Here is a 23,023-nt window from a genome sequence, read left to right as displayed (position 1 = left end):
GCCGTGAGCTGTGGTGTAGGTCGCAGACGCGGCTCGGATCCCGCGTTGCTGTGGCTCTGGCGTAGGCCGGTGACTACAGCTCCGATTGGACCCCTAGCCTGGGAACCTCCATATGCCGCGGGAGCGGCCCAAGAAATAGCAACAACAACAACAACAACAACAAAAAAAGACAAAAAAGACAAAAAAAAAAAAAAAAAAAAGAAAGAAAAAAAAAAAGAAGAATGAAGAAGAAATATATCTTTAAAATATTTTTTAAAGATATATCAGAATGTAAATGAATAACCTCAATTATTTTTATTGAAATATAGCTGATTTATAGTATGTTAGTTTCAGTGTACAACATAATGATTTGGTTTTATATATATGTATTTTTTTTCAGATTCTTTTTCCTTATAGGTTATTACAGAATATTGAAGTGTTAGAAGAGTGGAAGGAGATTATGTATGCAAAGAACCTAGGCCAGTAGTTTTCAACCTTAGCTGCACATTAGAGTCACTTGGAGAACCTTTTTTTTTTTTTTTTTAATAGACTTTTTTTTTAAGAGTAGTTTAGGCTCACAGCAAAGTTAAGCAGAAAGTACAGAGAATACCCATATATCTCCTGTGCATGTACAAGCACAACTGTTAAAATCCCCTACCTGAGTAGTACATCTGTTACAATTAATGAGCCTTTGTTGACACATTATTGTCATTCAAAGTCATAGTTGACCTTAGAGTTCACTCTTAGAAATATACATTCTATGGATTTTGGCAAATGTATCATGAGACATACCTACTATCATAGTACCATACAGAATAGTTTCACTGCTCTAAAAATCACTTGTGCTCTACCTATTTATCCTTTCCTCTCCCTTAACCCTTGACAACCACTGATCTTTATATTGTGTCTATTGTCTTAACGTTATTCAGAATGTTATAGATGAAACCATACAGTATGTAGTCTTTTCATGTTTCTTTCACTTAGGAATATGCATTTAAGTTTCTTTTGTGTCTTTTCATGACTTAATAGCTCATTTCTTTTTAGGGCTAAATAATAGTCTATCATCTAGATGTACCCCAGTTTATCCATCCACCTACTGAAGGACTTCTTGAATGTTGCCAAGTTTTCGCAATGAAAATAAAGCTACTATAAACATCCACGTGCAAGGTTTTACATGGACCTAAGTTTTCAACTCATTTGGGTAAATACCAAGGAGCAAAATTTCTGGATTTCATGGTAAGAATATGTTTGGGTTTTTTTTTCTTCTTTCAGTTTTATTGAGATGTAATTAATATACAGCACTGTGTAAGGTTAAGGTGTACGACGTAATTATTTGACTTACATATGTCATGAAATGATTTCCACAGTAGGTTTAGTGAACATCCAACATTTCATGTAGATACCACATTAAAGAAAAAAATTAACAAGTTATTTTTCCCTTGTGGTGAGAACTCTTAGGACTTTGTTAATTTTCATTTATAATGTTCAGTAGTGTTAGCTTTATGATGTTATCATGTACATCCCTAGTACATATTTTTCTTATAATTGGAAGTTTTGACTAACTTTTGACTACCTTCATCTAATTCTCCCTCCCTGCAAGAATATGTTTACTTTTGTAAGAAACTGCCAAACTGTTTTTCAAAGTAGCTGTACCGTATTTTCCATAAGCAGTGAATGAGGCTTCACATTGTTTCACATTCTCATCAGCATTTGGTGTTGTCAGTGTTTTGGGTTTTACCCATTCTAATATTCTAATAGGTGCATAATGTTATCATATTATTGTTTTAAATTTTAGTTCCCTAAAGGCATGTGATGTGGAGCTTCTTTTTTTTGACCTCACCCATGACATGTGGAAGTTCCCAGACCAGGGATCAAACCCACGCCACAGCAGTGAAATGCCTGATCCTTAACCTGCTACACTACAAGTGAACTCTCACACATCAGTGTTTTTTAAAGTGACTCTAACATGTAGCCAAGGCTGAGAATCACTGGCCTATGTCAATGCAATAATAATAATATTTGAATAAAATCATAATAATACTTATTATTACTGCAGTAAATTTTATTAGGTGCTTATCATGTCCTAACACTCTTCTAAATGTATTACAAGTATTAATTCATTGTGGATATTATCGACTTTGACTTACTAGCTTTGTGGCCTTAGCCTCTCTGAGTTTTGTTTTCCTAATCTATAAGACTGAGATAATAGCAGAAACTAACCCCTCATAGGATAATTACATTAAACCAGATAATGTGTGTAAATGCTTGCCGCATATTAAATACTCAAAATTGCCAGCTATTAATATTATTGCATTATTGGTTCTGCTCTCTGGTTTGACATGCTAGGTCTGCTTCCTCTTCCATGTGTCAGATCACCAAATAGTTGAAGACAGCAGTCATGTTCCCATGTACTCTCTTCTCCAGGCAAAATAAATCTGTTTCCATCCATGGCTTTACCCTCGTTGGGCATGTTTCACTTTCTCCTAACATTTGTTAACTGATTCCTAAACCTAAAACTGTGCTTCAGGGAGTTCCTGCTGTGGCGCAGTGGTTAACGAAACCGACTAGGAACCATCAGGTTGCTGGTTCGATCCCTAGCCTTGCTCAGCGGGTTAAGGATCTGGCGTTGCTGTGAGCTGTGGTGTAGGTCGAAGACACAGCTTGGATCCTGCGTTGCTGTGGCTCTGGTGTAGGCCAGTGGCTATAGCTCCGACTCAACCCCTAGCCTGGGAACCTCCATATGCCATGGGAGTGGCCCAAGAAATGGCAAAAAGACAAAAAGAAAAAACAAAAAAACAAACTGTGCTTCAGACCAGGGCAGAGGAGTCCACTCTTCTGTTGCATTGAGTTGGGAGGGTGGTAGTTGCATCACTCCTTTGGCTTACACAGTTTGCAATGAACTAAAGCCCTCACCTCTTGCTGCCTGAGGTGCCAAGCCATTTCTTCAGCCTTTTCATTTAGCAGTTGATATTTTTGTCCCTAATGTTTAGACTAATCAGTTTCATCTTGTTTGTTTGGAATCAGTGCTTCATCCCGTGGCATATCTCTTTGAATCCTGATTGTGTAGTGAAATGTATCTGCCATCCATCCAAATTCTTTGATAGTCACCAATTAGATAAAGGTGTTGGACAGACATGGCCAAAATGAAGGCTCCGGCACATCACAAACTTTTCACCAAGCAGTTATTTATCCATTAAGCAACATTCTCTTGATGTAATTGTTCAGGTAACTATGACTTTATCTAACAGTATTTTTAGCACCTCACCCACTTATCTGCTTCTTGGCAATAAGCATTTTAACATACTTTTATTTAAAAAGCAACAATACTAAGAAAATAAAAACCAAAATTGTGTCTCATAGTACAGAATGAACACATTTGTATCTAAGATTTTAAAGGAAATACTGTAAATGCCTTGAAATTCATATACTTTAACTGTGGCATTACCGTAACGACATTTGGGTAAGTTGGATAAAGGATTCTTTATTTTTTTGCAATTTTGGGGGGTCTAAACTTATTTCAGAATTGAAAGTTAAAAAATGAGATACTATGTTTAGCTTGAGATGACTAAGTCTTAGTAATGCTGTCTTCTCAGAATCATTCTTTTCTAAAATTCAAAAACAATATATCTTAAAATAAAAATAAATTCTAGAATTTTGACAGTTTCACTTTTTTTTGCTTTTTTTTAGGGTGTGTGTTAAGTACTTTATAACTTAGTTAAAGGAAAAATTGGATCTGATTTGTAGAAATATAATCAATAGAAAACTTTCAAGAACCTTAGTTCTGTAAATAATTTTATCTTCTTATTACATATTTTAAAATGTATATTAGGGAAAAACATTTAATAATTTAAAATAAATTTGAAATTTCTCCTGGGTATTTGCTATTAATATTGTTATGTTAATATTGGGTTATCATTCATTGTTTTTAATCTATGATAATTGTATAATGGTTATATTTCCTTAAAAAAAGTTCTTATTGCTTAGAGAAGCATATTAAATATTTACAGATGAAATGGTATGATAACTGAGATTTCCTGCAAAAAAATGTGAGGGGATAAGCGTAGTACAAATGAAACACAATTGGCCATGGATTGAGGATAACTGTTGAATCTGGGTAATAAGTGTATGGAGGTTCATTATACTAGTGTCTGTACTTTTGTGTATATTTGAAAATCCCATAATAAAAATGAATTTTTAAAACTACATGGGAGTTTGGAAATTCGCATTGTGGCTGGCTCAGTGAAACAAACCTGACTAGTGTCCATGAGGATGAGGGTTTGATCCCTGGCCTCGATAAGTGGGTTAATGACCTGGCTTTGTCATGAGCTACAACAAAGGTCACAGATGCAATTTAGATCTCGAATTGCTATGGCTGTGGTGTAGGTGGCAGCTGTAGTTCCGATTTGACCCATAGCCTGGGAACTTCCATATGCGGTAGATGCTGCCCTAAAATATATTTTTGAGTTCTAGAAGGATAAAGGAGGCACTACTGACATTTTGAGACAATTTTTTAGAAATATTTCATAATTTTATTTATTTTTTTCTTTTTTTGGCTGCACTCAAGTCATATGGAAGATCCCAGGCCAGGGATCAAATCCGAGCCACAGTCGCAACCTGTGCCACAGCTGCAGCAACACTGAATCCTTAACCCACTGAGCCACAATGGGAACTCCTCATAGTTTTAAATTACAGCATATGGAGTTCCTGTCATGGCTTATCGGAAATGAATCTGGCTAGTATCCATGAGGATGCACGTTTGATCCCTGGCCTCGCTCAGTGGGTTAAGGATCTGGTATTGCCATGAGCTGTGTTATAGGTTGCAGCCGTGGCTCAGATCTGGCATTTAACAACTTTTATTGGACTTACATTACCAAAGTCAAAAATTCATTTACCCAACACCATTCCAACTCATGTGTTATTCAAGGAGTCCTTTTTTTTTTTTTTTTTTTTTTTTTTTGTCTTTTTGCCTTTTCTAGGGCCGCTCCCACGGCACATGGAGGTTCCCAAGCTAGGGGTCTAATCAGAGCTATAGCCACCAGTCTACGCCAGGGCCACAGCAACGCCAGATTTGAGCCTCGTCTGTGACCTACACCACAGCTCACGGCAACGCCGGATCCCCATCCCACTGGGCAAGGCCAGAGATCAAGCCTGCAAACTCATGGTTCCTAGTCGGATTCATTAACCACTGCGCCACGACGGGAATGCTAAGGAGTCCTTTTTAATCAGCCAACCAAAGAGGCCTGAAGGCCAGGCTTTGATTATCTGAGCCAGGAAAACTAGCTGCTTTCCCTCAGCCTTCTTCCTTTAATTCAGAAGATTAAACTTATACTTTCAAAGATCAGTGTGTCTGTCATAGCTGAGTTAAAGCTGTGAGCAGTTATGCAGGTAAAGCTGCTTAGCAGAAAAATCCATCCGGGTCATTCAAAACCAAAATTATCTTTTACTTCCATTAAGGTCTATTTGCCATAGATTATCTGAATCCTTCTCTATAACACCCAGAAAGGTAAATCAGAATTTAGTATAAATTTGGAGCCCAGGAAATAATGTTTGATTTACTAGGTAAATGCCAATAGCTTGATAATATGTACAGACTGTATATATGTATTATTAATGTGAGAATGTGGATATGCTTAGGTATCTAGAGATTAAGGCAAGGAGCTTCCTAACCGAGGAAATTAACCCCAAGCTTTCAAGGAAATGTTATCTGTACAAGTTTTTCTTTGCTAATCATCATGATTATATGATTTCAAGTTTTTTATTCAGTTTCTTTAGGCTTATATTCAATTTTCTGATGTGTATATCATATATATGAATATATGTTTAAATACATAAAATTTGTATTTATATATGTGTTATATATATGTATATATATACTTTTAATAATAGCTTTATTGAAATATAAGTCATACACAATTCATCCTTTTTTTTTTTTTTTTTTGTCTTTTTGGCATTTCTTGGGCCGCTCCCACGGCATATGGAGGTTCCCGGGCTAGGGGTCGATCAGAGCTGTAGCCGCTGACCTACGCCAGAGCCATAGCAACGCAGGATCCGAGCCGCGTCTGCGACCTACACCACAGCTCAGGGCAACACCGGAACCTTGACCCACTGAGCAAGGGCAGGGATCGAACCCGCAACCTCATAGTTCCTAGTTGGATTCGTTAACCACTGTGCCACGACGGGAACTCCCAATTCATCCTTTTAAAGTGTTCAGTTTGGTGGTTCTTAGTATATTCACGAAGTTGTGCAGCACTATCTAATTATAGATTAGATGATCACTATCTAATTCCAGAATATTTTTTTGTGTGTGTCCTTTTAGGGCTGCACCCATGGCATGTGGAGGTTCCCAGGCTAGGGGCTGAATGGGAGCTATAGCCGTTGGTCTACACCGCAGCCCCAGCAACGCCAGATCCAAGCTGAGTCTGTGATCTACACCACAGCTCACAGCAACGCTGGATCCTTAACCCACTGAGTGAGGTCATGGATTGAACCTGTGTCCTCATGGTTGCTAGTCAGATTCATTTCCACTGAGCCACAACAGGAACTCCAAATTCCAGAACATTTTTGAAGTTCCTTTGTGGCACAGCGGGTTAAGGATCCAGTGCTGTCATTGAAGTGGCTCTGATCGCTGCTGTGGTGCAGGTTTGATCCCTGGCCTAGAAAGTTCCACATCCCATGGGTGTAGTCAAAAAATGATTTTAATTCCAGAACATTTTTATCACCCTAGTAAAGAAGCTCCATACCTATGAGCAGTCGCTTCACAGTCTCTCCAACCATTAGTCCCTAGAAACTACTCATTTACTTTCTATCTCTATGAATTTTTCTACTCTGGCTATTTTGTATAAATGTTATTATGTGGTATGTGGCCTTTTATGTCTGGCTTCTTTCATTCAGCATTATGTGTTCAGGACCCCTCCATATTATAGTATGTATCAGAACTTCATTTTTTGTTAGCCACATCTGTGGCCTGGGATCGAACTCATGCCCTGGTAGTGACAACCCTGAATCCTTAACCTGTTGAGCCACCAGGGAACTCCTTCATTCCTTTTTATGGCTGAATAATATTTCATTGTGTGGATATACATTTTCATTATTTATTCAGCTCATGGAAGTTGGATTTCTAGTTTTCAGCTGTTATGAATAAGATTGCTATGAGCATTCATGTACAAAATTTTTGTTAAACATGTATATTTTCAATTCTCTTGGATATATACCTACAAATGGAACTGTTGAGCTTAGCTTTTGGAGGACCTGCCAAATGTTTTCCAAAGCAGCAGTATCATTTTTACATCCCCACCAACAGCGTATAAGGATTCTACAATTGTTACCTTTTTTTAAAACAGTCCAGAGGCTTTTTCATTTTTTTTTTTCTTTTTCTTTTTGTCTTTTTAGGGCCACACCCGTGGTGTAATGGTGGTTCCCAGGCTAGGGGTTGAGTCAGAGCTGTAGCTGCTTGCCTACATCACAGCCGTAGCAACACCAGATCTGAGCTGTGTCTGTGACCTACACCACAGCTCATGGCAATACCAGATCCTTAACCCACTGAGCAAGGCCAGGGATTGAACCCGCATCCTCACGGATGCTAGTCGGGTTTGTTAACCCCTGAGTCATAACAGGAACTCTTGGCTTCCTTCTTTTTCTAATCATTTTCCTTCACATGTTTCAGGAAGCTATCTCAGCCCTTCGAGTGTTTAATACACTCATTATTTACATTAGCTCTCTTGGCAAGAATCTTGCTGGTAACTCATTTGTTTACAACAATGTCAACACCATGTTGAGTAATATGGGGCATTCCTTTTGAACAATGCCCATTCCCTTGAGGTTTACAATATCATCTACCTGTAGATTTGCATGTATATGGCCAAAGGAACAACAACGTTTTCTAAAAGGCCTAGAGGACATGTAGCAGGTGCTTCTCCTCTTTCCCCTTATTTTTATTTATTTTTATTATTTTTTTACTTTTGGCTTTTGTCCTTTTAGGGCCACACCAGCAGCATATGGAGGTTCCCAGGCTAGGGGTCTAATCAGAGCTGTTGCTGCCAGCCTGCACCACAGTCACAGCAACGCAGGATCTGAGCCACATCTGCAACTTATACCACAGCTCATGGCAACACTGGATCCTTAACCCACTGAGTGAGGCCAGGGATCCAACCTGCAACCTCATGGTTCCCAGGCAGGTTCTTTTCCGCTGTGCCACGACAGGAACTCCTCCTCTTTCCCTTTATGTTAGTCATTTTGGTGAATTACTGGAAGATGGCACTCCAGCCAAAAGTGGGATTTTTTATTTTTATTTTTTAGCCACACCTGTGGCACGTGGAAATTTCTGGGCTAGGGATCAAGCTAAGCCACAGCAGCGACCCAAGCCAGTGACAATGCCAGATCCTTAACCTGCTGTGCCTCAAGGGAATTTCCAAAGTGTCTTTTTTTAATAAAAATTATAAATATAGCCATCCAAGTGGACATGAAGTAGTATGTCATTGTGATTTTGATACGCTAATGATGTTGAGCATCTTTTATGTGTGTTTATGGGCTATTCATATACCTTCTTTGGAAAACAGCATATTCAAATCCTTCATGGATTTTTTTTTTTTAATTTTATGGCCTCACCTGAGGCATATGGAAGTTCCTGGGCCAGGGATTGAATCCGAGCCACAGATGTGACCTACCCCACAGCTATGGCCTACACCACAGCTGTGGCAACACCAGATCTTCTGCAGTGACCTGAGCAGCCACAGTTAGATTCTTAATCTCATTCCACAGTGGGAACTCCAAATCACTCATGCATTTTAATACTGGGTTATTTCTGGAGTTCCCGTTGTGGCTCAGAGATAACAAATCCGACTAGTATCCATGAGGATGCATGTTTGATCCCTGGCCTCACTCAGTGGATTAAGGATCTGGTGTTGCCATGAGCAGTGGTATAGGTCACAGACATGGCTCAGATCCTGCGTTGCTTTGCCTGTGACGTAGGCAGGCAGCTGCAGCTGTCATTCAACCACTAGCTTGGGAACTTCCATATGCTGCAGGTATAGCCCTAAAAAGTAAAAGAAAAGATTGGGTTATTTATCTTTTCATTGTTGAGTTGTAAGGGTTCTTTATATATTCTGGATATGTCCCTATTCAGAGATATAATTTGCAAATATTTCCTTCCATCCTCTGTGTTGTCTTTTCAATTTCTTGCTGATGTTTTGTGCAGCACAAAAGTTTAAAATTTTTATGATATTCAATTTCTCTTTTTTTTTTTTTTTTTTTTTTTTTCTTTTGTCTTTTTGCTATTTCTTTGGGCCGCTCCTGCGGCATATGGAGGTTCCCAGGCTAGGGGTTGAATCGGAGCTGTAGCCACTGGCCTACACCAGAGCCACAGCAATGCGGTATCCGAGCCGCGTCTGCAACCTACACCACAGCTCACGGCAACACCAGATCGTTAACCCACTGAGCAAGGGCAGGGACTGAGCCCACAACCTCATGGTTCCGAGTTGGATTCGTTAACCACTGCACCACGACGGGAACTCCATTTTCTCTATTTTTAATTTTGTCACATGTGCTTTCAGAATCTAAGAAACCATCTAAGATTTTGGAGATTTACATTTATGTTTTCTTGTAAGAGTTTTATAGTGTAAGATCTTAATGGATCTTAGTTTGTAATTCATTTTGAATTAATTTTTGTATATGTTGTGAGGTAGAAGTCCAACTTCCTTCTTCTTTGTACATGAATATTCAGTTGTCTCAGTACCATTTGTTGAAAGGAATACTCTTTCCCCATGACTTGCTTTGGCACCTTTGTTGAAAAGCAGCTGACCATAGATGTAAAGATGTATCTGAATTCTCAATAATGTGTCATTGATCTGAATTTCTATCCTAATTCCAGCACCACCCTGACTTTGTAGTTTGTTTTGAAATCATGAAGTGTGAACCCTCTAACTTTGCTTTTCTTTTTCAGGATCATTTTGACTCTTTTGGATTGTTTGCATTTCCATATGAATTTTAAGATGTTAGTCAAATGCAAAAAAAAAAAAAAAGCTCTGATTTTGATAGAGGTTGCATTATGTACATCAGTTTGGGAAGTATTACCATTTTAATAATGTTTCCCAATTTATAAACATGAGATAGCTTTCCATTTATTTAATCTTTAATCTTTCAATGATATTTTACAGTTTTCAGTATACAAGTTTTGTGCTTATTTTTTTTAACTCATGGAGTTGTTTCCACGTATGTTTGAAAAGAATGAGCCTTTGTTTTTGTTGGATGAAGATCTCTTAGATCTAGTTGGTTTATAGTATTATTCAAGTCTTGTATTTCCTTACTGATCATCTGCTTGATTGTTCTAGTCATCATTGAAAGTGGAATCGTGAAGTCTCCACTATTATTATTGAATTGTCTATGTCTCCCTTCAATTGTATTAGTTTTACTTCATGTATTTTGGGACTCTGTTGTTAGGTGCCTATATATTTATAGTTGTTATGTCTTCCTGACATACTGATATTTTTATTATTATAATATATCCTTCTTTGCCTCTAGTAACAACTTTTGTCCTAAAATATATTTTGTCTGATATTAGTTTACCTACTCCAGGTCTCTCTTTTGGGTACTGTTTGCATGGTGTGTATTTTTCCATTCTTTTCCATTCAGCTTGTCTTTTACAGACAGCATATAGTTGGATCATTTTTTAAATCCATATTGCAAATTTATGCCTTTTGATTGGAGTATTTAGTCTATCTATAATTAATGTAATTATTGATTACATAGTTTTTACATCTGCCATTTTGTTATTTCTTTTCTATGTGTTTTGTGTCTATTTTGTTCCTCCATTTCTCCATTATTGCTTTCCTTTGTGTTAAATAGTTATTTTCTGGTATATCATTTCAATTGTTTTACTATATGTTTTTGAATTATTTTCTTAATGGTTGTTGTAGGGGTTAGAGTTAACATTTTAGTTTTAAAATAATCAAGTTTGGATTAATACAGCTGAATTTCAATAGTAAACAAAATTTTTATTCCATATAGCTCTATTTCCTCCTTTCTCAATTGTGCTATTATTGACATACAAATTATATCTTTATATATTGTATGCCCTCTATTCAGCTTTATAATCATTACTTTATGCAGTTCTCTTACTAAATTTTTTTACTGAAGTATAGTTGATGTGCAGTGTTTTGTTAGTTTCAAGTGTACAACACAGTGATTCAGTTATTTATTATATATATATGTATTTTTCAGATTATTTTCCCTTAATAGGTTATTACCTATAAATATTGAGATTATTACAAAATATTGAGTATAGTTCCCTGTGCTATATGGTATGTTCTTATTGGTTATCTGTTTTATATAGTATATGTTAATTCCACCCTCCTAATTTACCCTTCTACCCTCTTTCCTCTTTGGTAACCATAAGTCTGTTTTCTATGTCTGTGAATATGTTTCTGGGGTTTTTTTAATTTTAATTTTTTTTAAGATTTTTATTCTTTCTTCTATAGTTGATTTAAAATGTTCTGTCAATGTTTCTGTTTTGTAAATAAGTTCATTTCTGTCTTTTTTTTTAGATTCCACATGTAAGCAGTATTATCTGATATTTATCTTTCTCTGTGTGGTTTACTTTACTTAATATGATAATCTCTAGGTCCATCCATATTGCTATGTAGTTGTCTCTTAAATCGGATGTGAGAATAAGAGTTACAGACAAAAAAATGCATTTATTTATTTATTTTTTCTGACCATGAGGTTTTTTCCTTTAATAAATCTCAACTTTAAAATGCCGATAGGAGTTCCTGTCATGGTGCAGTGGAAACAAATCCAACTAGGAACCATGAGATTGCGGGTTCAATCCCTGGCCTCACTCAATGGGTTAAGGATCCAGCATTGCCATGAGCTGTGGTGTAGGTCGCAGATGTGGCTAGGATCTGGCGTTGCTATGGCTGTGGTGTAGGCCGGCAGCTGTAGCTCCCATTCAATCCCTAGCCTGGGAAGCTCCATATGCAGCGGGTGCAGTCCTGAAAAGCAAAATAATAATAATAAAAATAAAATAAAATGCCAACAGATCATACAAGTTATGTCTCTGGGTTTACATGATAAGCAGAGGTTCAAAACTAAAGCCAATCTCCGTATATTGGATCTAAAAAATGTATTTATACTGGAGTTCACTTGTCGCACAGTGGATTATGGATCTGGTGTTGTCACTGCAACAGCTTGGATTGCTGCTGTGGTTTGGGTTCATTCCCTGGACCGGGAACTTCCACATGCTGCTAGTGTGGCCAAAAAAATACATTCATTTATATTATCTCTTTTTTTTAAGTAAATGATCTTTTATTTTATTTTATTATTATTTTGGTCATTCCATGGCATGTGGAAGTTCCTGAACCAGGGATGAGACCCACATCACAGAAGTAACAAGGCTGGATCCTTAACCTGCTGCACGACAAAGGAACTTCCATTTATACTATCTTTTATCTTTACCTGTGCATTTACCTTTACTAGTGCTCAGTACATTGTATATTGGCTTATTTTATGCTGTTATTAAAATGTTTCAAAATAGGAGTTCCCATTGTGGCTCAGAGGAAATGAACTTGACTAGGATCTATGAGGATGCAGGTTCAATCCCTAGCCTTGTTCAGTGCGTTAAGAATCTGGCATTGCTGTGACCTGTGGTGTAGGTCACAGATATGGCTCAGATCCCACATTGTTGTGGCTGTGTGGAGGCTGGCAGTTGTAGCTCTGATTCAACCCCTAGTCTGAGAACTTCCCTATGCTTTGGGTGTGGCCCTTAAAATAAAATAAAATAAGATAAAATGTTTCAAACTATTCAGTTTATATCTGATATTTTCCTCAGATATGTCCCTTAAAATAATTTTTCGCATAGTGATTATCTAAAGTAATATTGTTTAGTGGAAAACTGAGTTTTGACTCAAAAGTCTTAGTATTTACTAATGGCTTTCAGTCAATTGATTGATTCTGTAATCCCTGGATTATGCCGTTTAGTCACTATTTGGGCTTCTATTTCCTTAACTCAGAAGTAGAGAGAATATCTTTTGGCAGTATTTGACCACTGACTTTTTGTTATTGTTGTCTTTTCTAGGTCCGTACCCACGGCATATGGAGGTTCCCAGGCTAGGGGTCTAATTGGAGCTGTAGCCGCCAGCCTATGCCACCGCTACAGCAACGCCAGATCCAAGCCTTGTCTGCGACCTATACCATAGCTCACAGCAACGCCGGATCTTTAACCCACTGAGCAAGGCCAGGGATCAAACCTGCAACCTCATGGTCCCTCGTCGGATTCGTTAACCACTGAGCCACGACAGGAACTCCAGACAACTGATTTTAAATGTACCACTCTCCCAAGTAGATGTCCTACCACAGATGAAAGAAGGTCTCTTGTAATTCTATTGTAGCAGCTAATGTACGGAAAGAAGATTAAAACTTTCATAACATTATAAGCTATTATTCCAACAAGAGAGAGAACATAACTGAGATAAATTAAAAAATTACGAAAATACTTAAAACCATCCTACAAAGTATTGCTGTTTGTAATATGCTTTGCGGAAAAAAACCGTTCAACTTACAAATTGCTTCCTAGGCATATGAAAAAATATAAATAAAATAATGACTTTATGAATACTCCCAACAATACCATAAATACCTACTGCTCAGCTAAATTCATTTTAAAAATCTAATCGTAGTTCAGCATAAGGCTCAGGAATACCTGAGTCAGCCAGCTATTTGAAGTGAGGTTAGGGGGAAAGAAAAAGGAATATCTGAGACTTTAGAGTAGATTTAATATATTCTCTTAATCTTCTGTTTCCTAAAGCCTATTCTTCCTATCAATTTTTGTTTTGTCTTTAGGGAAGTATTCACATTCACTTTGGAAATAACAAGCCAGGACCAGAATCATCATCATTTACAGTATAACTCATAAAATCTATTTCTGCCATTTTCTTTGGTTCCACTAAAGTAATAATAATAACGGAGTTCCCGTCATGGCTCAGTGGAAATGAATCTGACTAGCATCCATGAGGACACAGGTTCGATCCCTGGCCTCGCTCAGTGGGTTAAGGGTCCAGTGTTGCCATGAGCCATGGTGTAGGTCGCACACGGCTTGGATCCCGTGTTCCTGTGGCTTATGGTATAGGCCAGTGGCTATAGCTCCAATTAGACCCCTCGCCTGGGAACCTCTATATGCCAGAGGTGCAGCCCTAAAAAATAGTAACAACTGTGATAAGATGAGGTTGAAAATAATTCCTGTGTATCTAGGATTCAAAAGTGAAATTCTTTATCATAGACATTTAAAGATTGAATTTTAGCAGGGAACAATAAGGCAGTCATTGATGATTCATCAAACATAAAGTGAGTTTTTGCCTTTTGCTTCTGTCGGAAGCAAGTCCAAATTGGAAACACCACCACGCTCAGATTTGGTTGATTGATGAGTTTCTGACCTTGGTAATTTCTGAATATTAATGAAAGAGCAAGTCAAAGTAGACTTGTTTAGGGTGCTTAGACTTGGTTAGTGTGTCCTGGTATGATTCAGACCTAAAATACAAAGATACTTATCCTTGGGAACTTCCTTTGTCCTTCTTAGTCTTGAAGAAATGTGGCTCAGTTGACTGGAGTGTAATCTTGCTAACTGTTGCATAACTTTCCATATGATCCTACCTTATCAAAGGAAAACTAGCCTTGCCTTACTCTCTTAAGACATTTAAAAGCACAGCTCTTTGTAACCAATAAAAAAGAAATGTATTTTTCTCTTTTTCGCTAAAGAACTCCATGTCCTTTCATTAGTGGTCTGGAATCTCGTTAGCAAACAAAATTTGCACTTGGCTTTTGTATTAGTGTAAGTGTCACACTGTGTACGTAGGGGAGATAGAAGACTCTAAAAATAACTAATCTAGCTTCCTAAATGGACCAAACTGTATGTACTGCATATTCCCACAGACTTAATGATCTGGGTTAGATAATATTTATTCCAGAACAAATCACAAGTAAAACCCTTATTCCTCTCTCATTTAGAATTTTTTCCCTCTTTCCCCTTAACCTAAGAGTGGCCGCAGGGTTTTTTAAAGAGGCGGCTTATAGTCTCAAGAAACAAAGCACAGAACCTTCTTTTCATAGTGGTTTCTCCAGTCAAACACATTCTGTATTGTAACATTGATAAAATTATGACAGAATTTTTAATGATAGGACACTTGCTTTTTCCATTGAATCTATTTTAGTGACTGAAAAACATGTTCCTGCCTCAGAGACTTACTAATTTTGATGGATTAATAGAAATGTATTAGGGGTGTTGATTTATTTGTTCTTGTTTTTAAATTCTAATTAAAAATAAGTTTGTTATGGAGTTCCCGTTGTGGCTCAGTGGTTAACGAATCCGACTAGGAACCATGAGGTTGCAGGTTCGATCCCTGGCCTTGCTCAGTGGGTTAAGGATCCAGCGCTGCCATGAGCTGTGGTGTAGGTTGCAGACAGGGCTCAGATCTGGAGTTGCTGTGGCTCTGATGAAGGCTGGCGGCTACAGCTCCGATTAGACCCCTAGCCTGGGAACCTCCATGTGCTGCGGGAGCGGCTCTAGCAAAGGCAAAAATAATAATAATAATAAAAATAAATAAATAAAAATAAGTTTGTTATGTAGATAAAACTCATAAATGTCCAGCTTTTCATTTCTTTCAAAAATAAAGCAGAAAATGATTAATGTCCTCATTCGCTTCTGATTCTTCCTGGTAGATTCTCCGCTGCTCCCCTCTCTCATGTTACTCAGCCTAGGGAGCCTGGAACATAATGTCAGCGTCTTTCTAAAGGCAGTAAATGATATTTACACACTCAAGCTGCTGGCACTGACAAGGTGACTGGAGTCAAATGTAAACCATGGCATTTATCCTTCCCAGTCAAATATATTGTGCAATGGGCACTGTGTGAAAAGTTGTCTAATAAGCTGCCCCAGCCTTAGGATTAGTCAGCTCCTTGCTGTGAGGTGTGTGTGACCAAGATACTGGAGGATTTTGGTGATGGAAAGGCAGGCTGGCCAATGATAGGAACTAAAAGGAGGGGAAACTCAACTTTTAGCAAGCAAATGAATCTTAGCACAAAGCATTTGTTTTCTTTTTTTTTTTAACAAGGCATTTGTGGAGTTCCCATTGTGGCTCAGTGGAAACGAATCTGACTAGCATCCATGAGGACGTAGGTTCAATCCCTGACCTCATTCAGTGGGTTATTAAGGATCCAGTGTTGCCCTGAGCCATGATGTAGGTCGCAGACACGGCTCATATCTCACGTTCCTGTGGCTGTGGTGTAGGCCAGCAGCTGTAGCTCCGATTCGACTCCTAGCCTGGGAACCTCCATATGCCGTGGGTGCAGCCCTCAAAAGACAAAAAGAAAACAAACAAACAAAACACAAGGCATTTGTTTTCTGAGGTGCGGAGGCTGAGAGGCTACTGAGAAACATCTGAAGGAAAGATGTTGTTTTTTGACTTTTTACTTTTCATGGAAACTTTCCCCTGTATGAAATCTTAGAAGCCTGTGTAATTTCTGGTCATGTTAATTTATAGTGGAACCAAAAAATGCTTTCTGGGGAAGGCTTTTTTTCTTTTTTTAATAGAAAGTTCAATTATTACAAATAGCATAACCACACTAAATTAGAAAAAGCAAGGGAAAAACACATCCTTTTTGCTAAAAGTAATCACGATATCATAGTAACATACATTCTTCTTCTTTAAACTATTTTATATGGTTGTAATCATCCAGCTAAAAGATTTTGTCACTAATTTTTGGTAACTTACCATAAACTTTTTTTTCACATAGTGCTACATAACCATATTTAAAATAACTGAAAAATATTCCATCCAGCATGTGGCTGAACCAATGTTTACTTTAACCATCCCAACAAATAGGCTGCTTCCATTTTATGCTATTGTTGTTATAAATAACACTGAAATTACTATAATTTACTTATTTATTATTATTATTTTTTTGTCTTTTTAGGGCCACACCCATGGCATTTGAAGGTTCCCAGAGCTAGGGCTCTAATCAGAGCTCTAGCTGCCAGCCTACACCACAGCCACACCAACTCCAGATCCAAGCCGCGTCTGCAACCTACACCACAGCTCACGGCAACGCTGGATCCCTGACCCACTCATCGAGGCCAGGGATCGAACCCACAATCTCATGGTTCCTAGTTGGATTCGTTTCTGCTGCGCCATGATGGGAACTCCAAATTACTGTCATTTAAAATACAACTTTTTTAGTATACTTTTTAAATTTCAGGTGATTCATAGCAAATATGAAAATTTATATAATGCATATATGAAAATTTATATAATGCATATATGAACAGCTTAAAGGTTAATAATAAAATGAACAGCTGACTGATTTACTTTGCTTTACACCTGAAATTAACAACTTTATAAGTCAACTATATTCCAATAAAATTTTTAAAAAATAAAATGAACACCTGAGTATCCACTTAAAATTTAAGAAATAAAATACTGCCTGTAACTTAGAAGCCCACCTCTATGCTCTCTCTGGTAGCATCCTTTTCTCTTTCTCGCCTACAGAAGTAGCCACTAGCCCAACTGTTTTGTTTATAATATAATTTTTTTTTTTTATATTTTAGAGTTTCTCTTGGGATAGATTCTTTCTAGGAGAATTTAATAATTAATGTAAATTAGGTTATACTTTTACCAGGGCTAGTTTCTGATGTTAGTGGAAAGCATTTGCTTACATTTTTCCTTCAGAAAAATGCACACCTACTGCACACCCCAGTAGGCAGACCACAAATCAAAGAAAAAATTGCCTCTTAAAGAGATGTACTTGGTGACAGCTCTTTTCAGTATGAGAGTATTACAGGTTAGGACTGAAAACCTTTATCCTAGAAACAGATGATCCTGGCTTACCTCTATAATGGTTTTCCTTTCTCCTCCCATTCCTTTCTCCATTCCCAATTATTTTAGTTTTAATTTATTTTTTGTATGTTTAGCTTATTATTTGTATATCTGTGTGTTTGTATGTTGTATTTAATCACTCATTTAAAGCAAGCAGTTCTTTTTGTTCAGCATATTGGTGTCTGTCTTCTAGAATAAATGCCAACACAATCATGTTCAACTTTACCTAATCCCACGTACTCAGTAGTCAGATTTATCTGCTTAGTTTTGAAAATGGAAAAACTAAAACAATTTGAAAATAATTGACCAATAATAGAACCAATAAGGATGGTTAGCTTTCAGATGAATAGTAAAAATCCCAGATAAGTGTTTCTGATCACCTCCCTCAGAATCAGTTAAGATATTTAGTAAATTCAGAGACTCCTTGATCCCACTTGAGATCTACCAAATCATAATCTCTAAATTCGGGGTCCAGGAATCTGTCATTTAATAAGCACCCCAGATGACTTTCAGCAAACTTGAGAAATACTACCCTAGATCAGGGACAGCAGCCTAAGAAAAGCAATATAGTAAATATTCTCATTTTCTTTAGTGTGTTTGTATTTGTTTAGCATTGAGATGTGGGGTTGAATGGCCACATAGCAGTCCTTTCTATGGGAGCCTATTGGATGTGATGAAAAACCCAGTTCTTTACTCTGCTACTATTTTGAAATGTTAATATAAGAGGAAGAGGTCTGAGAATCACCTTAATTATTTTTATCAAATTAGCAGTAGATTTTCATTGACCATGGTCAACAGCAAGAATGAGATACAGGCTAGAAGCAAGTGAAAGCATTTTGCTTGAAACATAGACCAGGGTTCAGTAACAGTTTGTGAAAAGCATACTCTGTTTTCTTCTCAGTTTTGAGTAGTGCTGTCGTCTGTAATTTTAGTACTCAAAATAGTTCTGTGTGCAACTGTTGGCCTGCTGAGCACTGGTTCTATAATCATCTTTGAAGCAGAAATCTTTATTATTTCACCAAGTCTGGAGGCACTTATATAGAAGAAAAATTAGTTGTTGAAAAGAAAAACTAAAAGACAAGAGCTGAAGAAATTATATAAAAGTAGAAATAGAAAGCCCAGTGGAGTCAGGAAAGAAATATCAGAAGGAATCTGTGAGAGACACTGCTGTTCTTCAAATTCACCCTCTAGTAATGTAGCTTGGGAGATTGCTAAACAAAGCCCTTCTAAGAATTGAACTTGAGATTCTAGTTAATAAGTATTTGCTGTCAGGAACAGTGAAGTAATTCCCTTTAGCTAAAAATCAATTGAATTGTGAAAATGATCATTACTGAAATAGTTACTGGTGCAACTGCATGATATTTGACAGTGTTTCTCTGGCTTTTTTCATCTCATTGTTCTACCTATTGTCAGAAATTTTCCATATTTAAGAAGCCAGCAATGATAATTAGGAATATTACACATTTTAATAATTAATATGTTTAGACTCTCTTAAAATTTGAACATAATATTTAACCTGGAGAAAATGAAACAGAGATGAACTAATGAAGTGTCAGATATGCTGCAAATATACTAAGAATGTTCAGTTGTAGTAATGAGACTTATTCCAAGGAAAAAAATAGGGGCATGGATAAAAATAGGGGCACCATTTTTTTTTAATGGCTACACCTGCAGCATATGCTAGTTCCTGGGCCAGGGACTGAATCCAAACTATAGCTTACTCCTACATTGTGGTTGCAGCAACACTGGATCCTTACCCACTGTGCTGGGCCTGGGATTGAACCTGTGCTGCCACAGAGACAACGCCAGATCCTTAAGCCACTGTGCCACTGGAGGAGCTCCTTTTTTATGGGGGGTATATTTATTTATTATCTATCTGAACAGGAATGTTCAGGACAGCTTTTTTTTTTTTTTTTGCCCTCTCCCACAGCATATGGAAATTGCCGGGCTAGAGGTCTAATTGGAGCTACAGCCACAGGCCTACACCACAGCCACAGCAACTTGGGTTTTTGAGGAATCTCCGTACTGTTTTCCATAGTGGTGCACCAGTGTACATCCCCACCAACAGTATAAGAGGGCTCCCTTTTCTCCAAACCGTCTCCAGCATTTATCGTTTGTAGACTTTTTGATGATGGCCATTCTGGCTGGTGTAAGGTGGTACCTCATAGTAATTTTGATTTGCATTTCTCTAATAATTAGTGATGTTGAACATCTTTTCATGTGTTTTTTGGCCATCTGTATGTCTTCTTTGGAGAACTGTCTATTTAGATCTTGTGCCCATTTTTTGATGGAGTTGTTTAGGTTTTTTTTTTTTTTTTGGAGGTGTTTATATATTTTGGAGATTAATCCCTTGTCAGTCACTTCATCTGCAAATATTTTCTCCCATTCTCTGTGTTGTCTTTTGTTTTGATAAGGGTTTCCTTTGCTATGCAAAAACTTTGAAGTTTAATTAGGTCCCATTTATTTATTTTTGTTTTTATTGTCATTACTCTAATAGGTGGATTTCAGAAGGTATTGCTGTGGTTTATGTCGGAGAGTGTTCAGCCTGTGTTTTCCTCTGATAGTTTTACGGTATCTTGTATTTAGGTCTTTAATCCACCTTGAGTTTATTTTTGTGTATGGTATTAGGAAATGTTCTAATTTCACTCTTTTACGTGTGGCTGCTCAGTTTTCCCAGAATCAATTATTGAAGGGACTGTCTTTTCTCCATTGTATATTCTCGTTTCCTCTTTCTCTTTCTTTCTTTCTTTCTTTCTTTCTTTCTTTCTTTCTTTCTTTCTTTCTTTCTTTCTTTCTTTCTCTCTCTCTCTCTCTCTCTCTCTCTCTCTTTCTTTCTATCTTTCTTTTGTCTTTTTAGGGCCACACCCATGGCATATGGAGGTTCCCAGGCTAGGGTTGAATTGGAGCTATAGCCAATGGCCTACACCACAGCCGCAACAATGCCAGATCTGAGCCATGTCTGTGACCTATACCACAGCTCAGAGCAATGCCGAATCCTTAACCCACTGAACAAGGCCAGGGATTGAATCTGCAGCCTCATGAATACTAGTCAGATATATTTCTGCTGAGCCATAATGTGAAATCCTTACCTCCTTTTTCATAGACTAGTTGACCATAGGTGCATGAGTTTAATTCTGGGCTTTCTGTTTTGTTCCACTGATCTATATTTCTGTTTTTGTGCTGGTACCATACTGTTTTTCATGATTGTAGCTTTGTAGTATAGTCTGAAGTCAAGGAACCTGATTCCTCCAGCTCCATTTTTCTTTTTCAGGATTGCTTGAGCTGTTCTGCTTCTTTTGCACTTCCAAACAAAGTAAAATATTTTGTTCTAGTTCTGTGAAAAATACCATTGGTAATTTGATAGGGATTGAATTTAATCTGTAGATTGCCTTGGGTAGTGTAGTCATTTTGACAATATTGAGTCTTCCAGTCCAAGAACATGATATATCTTTCCATCCATTTATGTCATCTTTGATTTCTTTTGTCAGCATCGTACAGTTTTCAGAGTACAGATCTTTTATCTTTTTAGGTAGATTTATTCCTAGGTGTTTTATTTTATTTTATTTTATTGATGCAATGGTAAAATGGGATTGTTTCCCTAATTTCCCTTTCTGATCTTTCATTGATAGTATATAGAAATACAGTTGATTTCTGTGTATTAATTTTGTCTCCTGCAATTTTACCAAATTCATTGATGAGATATAACAGTTTTCTGGTAGGGTCTTTAGGATTTTCTAGGTATAGTGTCATGTCATCTGTGATCAGTGATAGTTTTACTTCTTCCTTTTCAATTTGGATTTCTTTCATTTCTTTTTCTTTCACTGATTGCCATGGCTAGGACTTCCAAAACTATGTTGAGTAGTAGTGGTGAGAGCAGACATCCTTGTCTTGTTCCTGTGGGGTGTTAAAAGTCCCCCACTGTTATTGTGTTACTGTCCATTTCTTCTTTTAAGCCTGTTAATAGTTGCCTTATACATTGAGCTATGTTGGGTGCATATATATTTGCAATTGTTATATCTTCTTCTTGGATTTATCTTTTGATCATTATGTAATGTTCTTCCTTGTTTCTTATAATATTCTTTCTTTTAAAGTCTATTTTGTCTGATATGAGTATTGCTACTCCACCTTTCTTTTGATTTCCATTTGCATGGAATGTTTTTTCCATCCTCTCACTTTCAGTTTGTATGTGCTTCTGGAACTGAAGTGGATCTCTTGAAGATAGCAAATATATGGGTCTTGTTTTTTGGGTTTTTTTGTTTGTTTGTTTGTTTGTTTGTTTGTATCCATTCAGGAAGTCTGTGTCTTTTGGTTGGAGAATTTAGTCCATTTATCTTTAAGGTAATTATTGATATGTATATTTTGTATATGTATATGTATGCCATTTTGTTAATTGTTTTGGATTTGTTTTTGTTGATCTTTTTTCTTCCCTTCTTGCCTTGTTCTCTTCTCTTGTGGTTTGATGACTATCTTTAGTGTTGTGTTTAGATTTCTTTTTCTTATTTGTGTGTGTATCTATTGTAGATTTTTGGTTTACAGTAACCATGAAGTTTTGATCTAGGAATCTATATATACAAAATTGTTTTAAGTTGCTGGCCTCATAATTGCAAATCCATCTCCAGTATCTTGCATTTGTACTCCCCTCATGATTTCTGGGTTTGGTAACATACTTGTGTGTGGATGATTTCCTACCTTTACTATATGTATGCCTTTACTGGTGAGCTCTGTCATTTATAACATTTTTGTTTCTAGTTGTGGCCTTCTCTTTTCCGTCTAGAGAAGTTCCCTCATTATTTGTTTTAAGGTGGTTTACTGGTGCTGAATTCTCTTAGCTTTTGCTACTCCTTCAAATCTGATTGAAAGCCTTGCTGGGTAGAGTAATCTTGGTTGGAGGTTTTTTCCCCTTTCATCACTTTAAGTGTATTGTGCCTCTCCCTTCTGGCTGCAGAGTTTCGGCTGAAAAATCAGCTGATAATATTATAGGGGTTCCCTTGTATGTTATCTGTTTCTTTTCCCTAGGTGCTTTCAATATTTTCTCTTTGTCTTTAATTTTGGTCAGTGTGATTAATATGTGCCTCAGGGTATTCTTCCTTGGGTTGATTTTATATGGTATTCGTTGTGCTTCCTGGATTTGAGTGAGTGATTCCTTCCCCAAGATAGGAAAGTTTTCAGCCATTATCTCTTCAAATATT

The 23,023-nt window shown here is 37.2% G+C and overlaps 1 protein-coding gene across 1 annotated transcript in view; it reads left to right on the top strand.

Moving 5' to 3' along the window:
• LOC102165023 (uncharacterized) overlaps nt 1-23,023 on the top strand; it is a 72,326-nt gene that overhangs the window by 2,376 nt on the left and 46,927 nt on the right. The window contains exon 3 of the mRNA XM_084970557.1: nt 1,024-1,215. The gene's annotated coding sequence lies outside the window, so the exon portion shown is untranslated. The remainder of the gene's footprint in view (nt 1-1,023; nt 1,216-23,023) is intronic.

This window comes from Sus scrofa, chromosome 7 (assembly GCF_054392235.1).
Source record: "Sus scrofa isolate SSC_HxYL_T2T_F1_AM1 chromosome 7, Sscrofa_HxYL_maternal_Yorkshire_Landrace_v2.0, whole genome shotgun sequence".
NCBI lineage: Eukaryota > Metazoa > Chordata > Mammalia > Artiodactyla > Suidae > Sus > Sus scrofa.
Note: the sequence above shows the minus strand (reverse complement) of the source record. Positions and strands in the feature narration are given on the sequence as shown.